A 12,961-nucleotide genomic window follows, 5' to 3' on the forward strand; every position below is an offset into this window, starting at 1 on the left:
ATAAAAATAAAAATCTTTTTCTAATAAATGAAAAAACGGAATTTTTTAAAACTAAAATAGCACGTAATAGTAGAAAATGAATAAAGACGTGAAAAAACTAACTGTTCTCAAAATGCCCCCCCCCCTAGTTCCAATACACTTTCGGCATCGAATAATGACCGATCTAGTCGCTTTACAAATTTCCTCCTGATTCAACTTTAATCGATCAAAAGTCGTATGTGCATCTAACAATAAGTAACAAAAGCACTTTTTGTACGTTTGAAACTGGTTATATCAAAATCTATGGAACGTACAACAATCATTTTGATCTCATTTGAAAGATAATTTAATTTTCTACAACTTTTGTTTCGGTACTTTTTGTGAAAAGACGCACATTTTCCATGATATTTGGAAAAATGTGTAAAATAATCACGATTTCAGAGGTTTTTGAGCGATAACTTCTTAAGAAAGCATTTTTCGACCCATGTTTATAGGAAATTTTTTGTTCAGAATTAAATTTCCTATAAGATCTCAAAGTCTAGCTGGAACGTTCGGGGCCACCCTGTATATACGTAAAGTATTTGTATGTATATTTAGACTTTTGGCAGCATAAATAAAGCGAGATCTGTACCGTAGAGGAGGAAATGTATGTATTAATAGTTTCCAATAACACTCACTTTAAGCCATCCTATCATTTATAATTTTGATTTTTGGGATCTTTCCCAAATAAAAACTTTTTATTATTAGTATCACCTAAACTACAACATATTTCAATTTCAACCAATGTCACCAAAGCCACTTTTATAAATTGCGGAGTTTTTTCAGTTTTTGACGTGACAATTTCGTCATAATACCTCTACATGCGGATAAGAATTGACTTTTAGTAGTGTATTAGATAACAAAAGGCCAAGTTAGGTTAAATTAAGTTGAAAAAATAAACTTTTTATGGGTAAAAAAATTTATTGTAATTTACTTTCTATATTATTTGGATATTATAATATTTGAGCACATTTAAAATAAAAATAAAAACAGAACAAAAAATATTTATATGTCTGAAAAAACAAAAATTACTAAAATTAAAATAAAAACAGTTATTCATAAAAAAGAGTAGAAAAGAATATAAAATCTAAAATAAAATAAACTTAAAGGGAAAACAAAAATAATTATTAATTAGGTAAGAACATTTAAAACCAAGGTAAATATGCCGATGAAGGGAAGCAGTCCCGATGACCTTGACCTTGACATATGTTGTCAAGGTCATGACCCTGAACAACATTTGAAAGGTTTTAGCCGTCGCCCGTTTTTTATATTTTCCCGGTTGCGGATGTGTTTCGCCCAGCACTTAGAGCGCTTTGCCGGGGTTGTTTTCACTAAGAAACACACGCTAGAGTTAACAGAGATATTGATATTGGATGATTGCATAAGTTCGTGCCCGATTTTCATAGATGGCATTAAGTTACTGCATGGCGGAGTTCTATTGTTTTCGTGTGGTAATTGTTGCTTACACCGAATAGATGACGTTGTCTTATGTCAATTTAGCATCAGACATTGTTCAGATAAGTCCATTGGTGCATAAGAGAAATCATTAAAAATGGAGAACCACAAGGTGCATTTGCGGCATGTAATGTTATATAAATTTCGGAAAGGCGTGAGTGTTGGGATTGCACAAAAAAATATTCAAACCGTTTATTTGGACCACGCTCCTGCTCTCCGAACAGTCAAAAAGTGGTTTGGCAGATTTCGAAATGGTGATTTCAACATGGAGGATCAAACCCGCTCTGGACGGCCTTCTGGCATTGATAATGACATTGTGCATGCCTTAGTGGAAAGAAACCCAAGGATTACAACTGAAGATATTGCTAAGAGGCTGAACATCGATAATTAAACCGCTTTTCGTCATTTAAAAAAGCTTGGATACGTTTCCAAGCTTGATACATGGGTGCCGCATCTCCTGACTGAAAGGAATAAGCTAAACCGTATGACTGTGGCTCTTTCTCTTCTCGAGCGTAACAAAAAAGAGCCTTTTTTAGATCGAATGGTAACAGGCGATGAAAAGTGGATTCTCTACAAAAACGTACAGCAAAAGAGGACATGGAAAACAGCAGCTGAAGGAGCAGAACCCGTAGCAAAGGCTGGCTTGCATCCGATGAAGGTGTTGCTGTGTGTTTGGTGGGATCGCAAGGGAATTATTTACTTTGAGCTGCTCCGACGCGGCGAAACAATCACGGCGGACAAGTACTGTGAGCAACTAACTAGACTCGCTGCAGCTATTCGAGAAAAACGTCCGATTTTGGCCAATCGAAAAGGCGTCATCTTCCACCACGACAATGCTAGGCCACACGTCGCTCAACAGACGCTGCGAAAACTGCAGGAGTTGCAAGGGGAAATTCTACAGCACCTGCCATATTCTCCAGATATTGCGCCTTCAGATTTTTATCTGTTCCGGTCTTTGCAGAATAGTTTAAATGGCAAGAATCTCAATTCCGAGGAAGCTGTCGAAAACCACCTTACAAACTTTTTTCAAGAAAAACCAAGTTCTTTCTTCAAAAATGGAATCGACAAGCTTATAGATCGTTGGAAAACCATTGTAGAAAAGAATGGAGACTATATAATTGATTAATAAAAGTGTTATCTCTAAAATATAATCTATTGAAGTTTATATTTAAATCGGGCACGAACTTATGCAATCACCTGATACAAAATGATTGTATGTTTATAATTTTATCAAAATTTTTATTTAAATTTTCTTTAAATTTTAAAGTTCTTAATTGTTTGTAAAATTAATATAGAAACGATGTGTGCATACTTTCAGTGGAATATAAAAGTCAATGGGAGAATCCATGGTTATGGTTATGGATATGTAGTTGCCTTATTAATTCGATATATTCATACACATGGGATCTCAAGATGGATTGGGGCCTTTTAGACAGTAACGCCGGCGAAAATCGTTTTCTGCGTGAGGAAGTGGTTTATTCGGCATCTGTAAGTAAAATGTATATTAAACGTATTTGACTTACAACGTATTGTAACGTATTTGGCAAAGATACCGCTAATCTCTATTTACGATGAAAGAAAAGAATCGTGGAGTCCGCCGGACGTAACAATAATATATGTTAGATAATAATATATAATAATTACAATTTTGATAATAGTTTCCACATCACCTATGAGGTACTATTGTTGATGCGCTTTTCTTAGAGTGGTTTCCCCAGTAGGCCTATTTCACTAGTGGAAAGCTATTATCAAAATTGTAATTATTATATATTACTATCTAAAATTTATTATTATAACATATATAATATACAGGGTGTCCCAGAATTCGCGCATTCGGAATGCACAGCGTGATTGTCCGTGCCAAAAGAAACAACTTTTTTCTCTGGCAAAATTACGTCTGAACAATACCTTTTAAATGAGAATAGTTTTAAGTTAACAAATAAGCGCTCTAGATTACGCATGAATCAGAGACGGCGCGCGAACGGCGTGCGTGGCGCGTGAGCGTGTTGTACGCTATTTTATTATTTCGTTAAAGATTTTATAAGAATTACAACGGTTGTCGTAAGCGGTTTCACAAAGAGAATAGCGGTTGTCGTAAGCGGTTATCAAAGCGGTTAAACGTAAGCGGTTACTCTGCGCGTTTTCAGCGAGTGTCAGGCGCTCCTCACGAGCGGGCTCTTTTATTGCGGTTCTTTAATCTCTCGCTGCCAATAAGTTTGAACCTCCGAGTTCGGTTCAAAGATTCAACGCGGCGCCAAACTTCATTGGTCGCCCCTTGAAATATCGGCGCGAGATGAGACTCAGAGCGAGTGATAGGCCGGTGGCCCGTACGTCACGGGCTACGTCACGGCCTCGCGTGTGCCGGCAGCCGTTTATCGCGCGGCTAACCGACAAAGTTGTTTGCGTGTTTTCTTGTTGAACTTGTTTGTCACATGGGCTTCAAAAGTCAAAAAACACCAAAAAACCTTAAATAATAACATCGATAAGAATATTGTTTTTCGACTTTGATCGCGATGGAATAATAATGCGAAGCCCATGTGACAACGAAGAAATTAATTTACATGTAATTAAATGCAATCTTAAACAATAAGAGAACATTTTCTAATTAATATCACCGAAGCAACGATTGAAAGTAAAATAAGTAGATTAGATAATAACACGTGAATAATTTTGATCCAAGATTATTGTTCCAACATTCCCCACACAGAAGAGAATATTGAATAGATATCTAGTAGAATAAATATCTGCATATCTATTTTATATCCATGTCTACTATGGATAACTAGCAGACATCTAATAGATGAATAAAATATCTATATCTCTCAAATAACTAGCGAGGATATCTAATGGATGTGCACACATTATCCACATATCCATATCCACTAAACAGCTACCAAAGATATTTATTAGATATTTATGTGTTATCCACATATCTATGTCTATCAAGTAGCTACCAAAAATATTCATTAGATATTTATGTATTATCCACATATCCATGTCTATCAAGTAGCTACCAAAGATATTTATTAGATATTCACGTGTTATTCACATATCCATATCCACCAAAAAGTTACCAAACATATTTATTAGATATTTATGTGTTATCCACATATCCATGTCTATCAAATAGCTACCAAAGATATTCATTAGATATTCACATGTTACCCACATATCCATATCCACCAAAAAGCTACCAAAGATATTTATTAGATATTCACGTGTTATCCACATATCCATATCCACCAAAAAGTTACTAAACATATTTATTAGATATTCACGTGTTATCCACATATCCATATCCACCAAAAAGTTACTAAACATATTTATTAGATATTCACGTGTTATCCACATATCCATATCCACCAAAAAGCTACCAAAGATATCTACTAAATATACATGTGTTATCCATATATCCATATCAATCAAGTAAATATCGAAGATATTCATTAGATATTCACATGTTATCCACATATCCATGTCCATCAAGAAGCTACTAAAAATATTTATTAGAGATGATTTACGCGTTCATTTGCTTACCGCTGTGCGGCGCACTATTCACTTTCTATACTCGTATTCAAGTTCTTGTCATGAACATATATAAAGCCTGCAGAATGCGGCTAATAATATTGTAATTATTTCTGTCAGTTTATTTTCTGATACGATTCCCATACCGGGGAATTCAGATATTGAACTGATTGTTAAAAAATCGGACAAATAAATATCCGATTTTCATTTATTGGAACAATTTTTGTCCAAATAAGTGAAAATCGTTCGTTATTACTAATTGATCTTAGTTTTACCATCAAACAAACGTTAGAAAATAATGTTCCGTAAATGAGACATATCAACGTCATATTCGAGTCTTATGAGACCTAACTTAAAACATTTAATTAGTCATTTTGTGACCAAAATTTAACCAATATGCAATGGATATCTACATGAATATCCACTGAATATCTACATAAATATCCATTGAATACTTCTGTGGATATTTATAAGATCTCGTTTTGCGGACATTTGGATATTTAAAGCGTGTCTAATAGATGTTTCCTACATATTCGTGGATATCCCTAATGCACATTGAGAACATCCAGTAGATATCTGAAATACATTAATTTCTGTGTGGGTATTGTCCAGACATAATTTTGCCAGAGAAAAAAGTTGTTTCTTTTGACACGGACAATCACGCTTTGCATTCCGAATGCGGGAATTCTGGGACACCCTGTATACATATGTGTATAATAAATTACATATACATATAATATATTAATAATAGAAATTTTGATATGTAATTATTTATGAAAATAAAAATTATCTAGCAAGGAAAATTTTTATGACGATTTGGTGGAAGGTACGATTCCAGCATATTTTTTATATAGAGACTCTCCTGAGGCACAGCGTTACACGTGCGATCGGCGGCTCGGCCGTCGAGCCTCGAATGGTAGTGGGAGGATTGTAGGCGTCGCCTCAGATATCGACCCGAAAAGGGCATTTAATTCCGAGCATTGCTCTAGGAACAAGACTTATTGTTAATTTATTTAACTTTTTTTTTGAGGATTTGAGCGCCACCTGCGAAAGTACGTACACGTGTTTGTTTTGAGTGCCTCTCGATAATTAACTCTATAGTGATTATAGTGGCCTTTTTGGGGCTCCCTACTGCTTATCATCGGCGTTTTTTATGCTGTACTGCTCGAATCTTGTCAAGTACAGTGCTTTTTGGTCCTGCCTGTTTGCTTTCCTCCGTGTGAGACTGGCCTGCTTGCTTCTGGAGTGCGCAGTAACCCGCCATTAAGCCGGCCGGTTGCCCGGCCCGGCCGCTTCTTTCGCCTTTAAGCATGTTGACGAGGGATCCAACGCTGAATCCTATTATTAAACAGAAATCTTTATTGCATGACGCATTGACCACTCCGGTCAATAACAGATCTACAGTTAATGACGAGGACAGACTGGACTCAATCGCATCTTCCTTTCCCTCTTTCTCTCCTGAAACCATCGATGTAATGGAAACCGATATTGAAACGAATAATGATGTTACATCTGTTCTTTTAGACTCCCTTCCGCCCAGTGAAGGTTGTGACGCTAGGCCTCCAGAGACTGAAAAACCTAAGGTCAAAAAACGTAAGAAGATTGAAAATGAAAAAGACAAAATGCCTCCCGCTTTGAATGACGGTGGTGAGACGAGTGGGGGGAGCGGTTTATGCCCAGGTAAGCCTCTTCCTTCTGGCCCTGTTGGTGGTGGGAGTGGAATCGATCTCAGGTCCCTTATGGACACAAACAAGTACGATAGAACCTCCCGAGGTCCATTTGATGTAGTTATTCAGACTTCAGAGGGGTCAACTTCGTCAATCGATCTTATCGCGGTGGGACGCCTCCTGTACTCCAAATATCTAAAAAGGAGATTGTAGAGATTAAAAAGACGGGCTTCTCCCGCATTAACATCCAATTGAAATCCAGAGACGCCGTCAACAGCCTAATATCGAATCCTGTATTTAGAGCCAAGAAATACAACGCGTATATTCCTTTGTTTAGGACCATCAGGAGGGGCATTATCCGAAATGTTCCCTTAGATCTCTCGGACGATGATATTCGCAGGAGTATAGATAGCAGTGTGATCGTTACTTCCGTTAGAAGGTTAAATAGAAGAAAGAGGGGCGTTGAGGTTCCATCTCTCCCGGGAGAGGTCCAGGAGTCGAGTTTGGTCCCCTCCAAGACCATTTCTATATTGTTCAAAGGGCAGACATTGCCAGAGTACATATTTCTATACATGGTCAGACATCCGGTTGATCCATTCGTCTCTAAGATTTCCATGTGCTATACGTATCTTCGTTTCGGCCATCTGAAGTCCCAATGCAAGGGCCGTCCTCGTTGTCAGCACTGTGGGGAGGCGGCTCATGGGGAGTCGATCCTATGTCCAAGAAAAGACGAATCTCCTTTTTATATAAACTGTAAGGGTATGCACAGAACTACCAGCGTGAGCTGTTCTGAATATGTTATTCAGAGAAAGATCAGGGAGCTCGCGGCTCGAGAGAACATCTCTTTGGCAGATGCCAGGGGTCGATTGAAAGGCAACGTCAGCACAATTCCCAATCCGGTCTATAACTTTAGTGAATTCCCCTCCCTAAGTGATACTCCCCCTTCAACTCCCTTCCCCTACCCTTCCCCCTCCCCTCTCCTTCACTCGTCTTCTGCCCCTCTCTCTCCTTACCCCGAAACATACTCCCAAGCCTTAAGCTCAAACATCCCCTCTGATAGGAAAAAATTACTGATCTCAGCCTCTTCTCATGTATCTTCCCCCGCTTTGTCTCCTTTCCCATCCCACCCTCCACATAAACCCACGAACGGCTCCTTTCTCTTGCTTCCACCCCGTCCCCGTCCAGCCCCAAGAGCCTCCTCGAACTTCTCTGCTAAACCCCTTCCTGATCATAATTCCCTCCTTATTTCCCCAAATGGGAGGCTGTCCTTTTCCTCGTCGGAGGGTGTCATGAACAGGCATCCCTCCCCCCTCTAGTGTATCCCTCCTCATCTCATACAGGTATTAACCTTAACCTCAGCTCCAATCCAGAATTGCACGACCAACTCTTTAACCTAATAAACATTATTATGGAAAAATTTTCCCCCGCTCTTAAACTCCTCGGTCTGTATGACGCGGTGTCGGAGTTTATGAGCTCACTCCTTCAATCATTGCGTCCTCGCAACCCAGCGCCTATTCCTCCCGCCCATGATGGCTGACTCGGACCGGATCGGCCTCTCCCAAAGTCAATCCCTTCGTATCCTCCAGTGGAATTGTCACTCGTTATTGAATAAAATGGACCCCGCAAATACTTTATTTAGAGATTTTGATGTGCTGGCCCTGTCGGAGACCTGGCTGGGTCCCGACTCGCGGGTGCTTATACGAGACTTCAACGTATTTCGGAGGGACTCGCTGACTCGGGGTGGTGGGGGTCTCCTCCTCGCCGTCCGTCGTTCTATCCCATATACTCTTGTGTCCGATTGCCTTTGGTTTGCCGACGGGTTGGAGTGCATGGCTCTCGTTATCCACTACGAGTCCTTTAACCTCGCTATTGTGTCTATATACAGGCACCCTCAGGACTCCTTCTCCGGCCGACAATACGACTCTCTCTTTGATTTTTGCAACTCGTTCTCCCACATGATCTTACTGGGAGACTTTAACGCTCATCATAGCGAATGGAGGTGTGAGCGTACGAGCGGAGAGGGCAGGAGGCTGCTCTCCTCGGCCTTGGAGTCATCCTTTACTTGTGTAAACCGCGGATCCTATACCTTTTTGACACGTCCGGGCCAGATCGGATCGGCGATTGACCTCGCCTTTGTCTCTCCTCCGATTATTGATTCCTGCGAGTGGAGCGTTTTGGACGATACTCATTTGAGCGATCACTTCCCTATTGAGATTAGAATTAACCAGTTTCTCCGAAGGAGAAAATTTTTTTTTCATAAAATTAAGCTATCTGCGTTGGAGAGGGAACAGTTGACCCTGAATTTGAGCAATAGTGTCGATCTCCTGAGGGAGGCTATCGGGAGTCCTTCGCTAAATGCACTAGACAAGTATGATATTTTTTCAGATCATTCGAAGAGTCGCCTGCCCCATGGGCCGGGGGCAAACCGCCCCCGGAGGGCATCATCCTCTCATGGACAGAAATCCTCTCTCCCAGCCCCTTGGTGGAACGAGGCCTGTCAGGAGGCGGTCGACTTCAGACGTAGGCTTCTCTCGAGCTTCAAAAGGTCACCATCACTTTCCAACTTTCTTGCTTTCAAGAAACAGAAAGCCATTTCGAGGCGGGTTTTGAGGCCTGAAAAGAGGAGGGGCTGGAGGGACTTCTGTGAGAGTCTTACCCCGAACACTCCAATTAATCGTGTTTGGGGAACGATCAAACGGTTCAAGAACCGTCACTTGGGCATCTCGCCCCCACCTCCCCTCTCCAACTACTCTATATCGGACAGCATACGAGATTCCATCAGCTCGATGTGCCCTCCGACGGCTGCCTATAAAAAATTTTTTTCGCTTGGGGATTTTCCCTCTAACTATAGCTGCAGAATGTTTGAGAATCCTTTCACTCTCAGAGAGCTCGAATCGGCGGTTTTTAATGCTAGAACGCGCTCCTCCCCGGGGTTAGATCAAATAGATTATGGTATGATTGCAGCCCTCCCCGAAGAGTATTTGCAGATCCTCCTTGATATTTACAATGAACTCCTGGATGGATGTTTGTTCCCCCCCTCGTGGCATCACTCGTTGGTTTTTCTTCTTCCAAAGTCTTCCCCGGGTAAGTTCCGTCCTATTTCGCTCACCTCCTGCCTTCTTAAGGTATTGGAGAGGATGATCCTGACTCGCCTTGATTGGTGGGTCGAGTCCTCGGGGATTCTCCCCCCTACTCAGTTCGGCTTCCGGAGGAGGAAGTCGTGCCAGGATAACTTGGGCATATTGGTGACTGAAATCTATAATGGCTTCGTGTCTCGCCGGTCTACGGCGTGTCTGTTTCTGGATGTCTGCGGGGCGTTTGACAACGTCGTTCCGAATGTTTTGGTGGAGGATCTTGTGGGCGTGGGCCTCCCCCTAAGGGTCTGTTGGTTTGTCTACCAGCTGCTATACCACAGAAACGTCCAATTCGTTATCAATGGGGAGATCTCATCCGTATATGTCGCAAGTAAGGGTATCCCGCAGGGATCAATCTTAAGTCCCCTTTTATTTAATCTTTATGTCGCCAAATTTTAGCAGTCTCTTACGCGGGATTGCCGGATTATTCAGTTTGCGGACGACTTGGCAATTTATGCGAGCTCCGCTATCATCCGGGACTCTCTCGGAGTGGTCGAGAGATCGGCAAACGGTCTCTCGCGATTTTTGCTCGATAGGGGCCTCGCCGTGTCACCGGCTAAGTCGGCCTTCGTAGTTTTCAATAAGAAGAGGATTAATCCTTTCGACTTCTCAATAGTTCTGGACGGTGTCTCGGTCGGGTCGTCACGCACTCACAGGTTCCTCGGGGTCTTGCTTGACTCCACCCTCGGGGGTAGGGGGATCACGCCCGCTATTTGGCGGAGAAGTGTGGCAGGCTTGCGAATGTGTTGAGGTCGCTGTGCGGGGTATGGTGGGGATCGGACCCGAGGACCCTTCTTTATGTTTTCAAGGCCTTGGTGCGAGGGTCGATCGAATACGGGGCCTTGATCTTCCCCACCCACAACGGGAATCTGATGGAGCTTTTGGAAAGAACTCAACGCAGAGCCCTGCGTTATTGTGCGGGTTTGAGGCGAACAACCCCGACTAATGTAGTCTATGCGGAAACGGGAATCGGCCCGGTTCGATATCGCTTCAAGTATCTGACAACCAAATTTACTCTCAAATCCTTTGCCCTCATAGACAATGTCCTTATAGATAGGCTTGGTGATTTACAGGCGGCTCTTGTCAACAATAACAGATTCGACCTGTATAATAGATTTCCTCTATACAGAGCGTTTTGCAGGGTGAGGGGATATAGGCGTAGGATCGCCTCTTTTACCAAAATCCCAGCATACCTCTTCTCCTACGAGACTTCGTCCTATGCCCCGAGGGTTGAGATCACCCCTCAAACGGAAGTGGAGAACATCCGTCAAGCTTCGTTTCCTCAGCTCGTCTTTCAAACTGTCGTCTCGCATCTCATGGAGGAGAGGCACCTCTTTTTTACGGATGCTTCGAAGGAAGAGTCCGGGGATTACGTCGGAATGGGCATCTACTCCCCCTTCCCGCATATGGAGAGAAAATTTAGATTAGATGGCTGTTCTTCCGTGTTCTCGGGCGAATGCATCGCTATCATTCATGCGGTGGAATTCATCCTGGAAAGCGGTATTGAGAGGGCAATGGTCCTCACGGACTGCCGCAGTGTGGTTGATGTCATTTCTAACAACAAAATTGATAGGGACCACAACTATCTCATTTTAGTTTTGAAAAATAAGCTGAGGTCGGCGTTCCTTCAGGGGATTGACATAATCCTCACTTGGATTCCGGCCCATGTCGGCATACAGGGTAATGAGACGGCTGATCGTCTTGCTAGAGAGGCTTTGAGGGGAGGCGAGCCCTCGGGTTACCTCTCCCCCCACTCGGACTTTTATTCCATTCCGCGTAAAGATTACATCGAGACGGTCGGAGGCTTTCTTGCAGACCAATCGGTTTACAAGGGCTCCCAATATTTCGAACTCTATTTGCCTTTTTCCCCCGATCCTTGGTTCGCTAAGACGAGTTAGAACTTGAGCCGCCTTGAAATAACAACAATTAGTCGGATCCGATCAAATCATTACAATCTTAATTACAGCTGAAACAGATGTAACATTGTGGAATCCCCCGCTTGTAACTGCGGGGCACAAAGGCAGGACATAGGCCACGTTTTCTGGTCCTGCCCGTTAGTTGAGCACCATCGTGGGCAGCTCCTCCGCTCCATCCAGCGGAGCCTGGGAGTTTAACTACAAAATGTTAAAACACTACTTAGAAAAGGTATTGCAAATATTCTAAACTTTTTATTTACAATATTTAATCTTTTTTAAAATAAGTTTTATATATTCTTGGTTTATATTTTACATATGAAAAATTTAAATATGTGTGTATATATATTGTGCGTATCGTAGGAACAATATTGAGACACAAAGGGGAATATGTAAAAGCTTATGCAATTTCTCTCTGTTTCTCTCTCCACTGAATCCAAAAATTACATCCAGAAATGAAGATATTTATTACAGAATTAATGATTTTAAAAGATAAAATCGCTAAAGACGCAGAAAAAGAAAAGCATCTATTTTTACTTAATTACTTACTTTTATCATTTGCTTTTATTTGCACATATATTTACTTAATTACTTACTTTTATTATTTGCTTTTCTATCCTTTGATGGAATTCTAGTATCTTCAACTACATCTAACATTTTGCGATATAGGTGCTTATCTTTTTCTGCATTTTTAGCAATTTTATCCTTTAAGCTCATTAATTCTGTAGTAAATATCTTCATTTCTGGATGTAATTTTTGAATTCAGTGGAGAGAGAGGTAGAGATTACATAAGCTTTTGCATATTCCCCTTTGTGTCTCAATATTGTTCCTATGATACGCATAATATATGTATATACACACATATTTGAATTTTCTACATATAAAATATAAATCAAGAATATATAAAACTTATTTTAAAAAAGATTAAATATTGTAAATAAAAAGTTTAGAATATTTGCAATACCTTTTCTAAGTAGTGTTTTAACATTTTGTAGTTAACACCTCGAAACATGTTTCATATTTTCTAAAGCTGTATCATAGGCTTCTGTTTTAATCAACGCAGCTGCCAAATTATTATAAACTTTTATACGATCCTCTAATAAAATCTGCAATTTAGTATCACCAATCAATTCTTCCTCCTCATTTTGATTCAAATTTGAACTACTTTTTGTCGATGACAGATATTCTAATGTTCTCCGATAACATTATATTACAAAAGGCAGCTCTATCCAAATAAACCATCAATTTC

At 40.8% G+C, this 12,961-nt stretch overlaps 1 pseudogene; it reads right to left on the reverse strand.

Annotated features, from left to right (window-relative positions):
* Positions 1-11,755: 11,755 nt before the first annotated feature.
* LOC115234057 overlaps positions 11,756-12,961 on the reverse strand; it is an 8,621-nt pseudogene continuing 7,415 nt past the window's right edge.

The sequence above is a fragment of the Formica exsecta genome, unplaced genomic scaffold (genome assembly GCF_003651465.1).
Source record: "Formica exsecta isolate Colony F162 unplaced genomic scaffold, ASM365146v1 scaffold1057, whole genome shotgun sequence".
Taxonomy (NCBI): Eukaryota; Metazoa; Arthropoda; class Insecta; order Hymenoptera; family Formicidae; genus Formica; species Formica exsecta.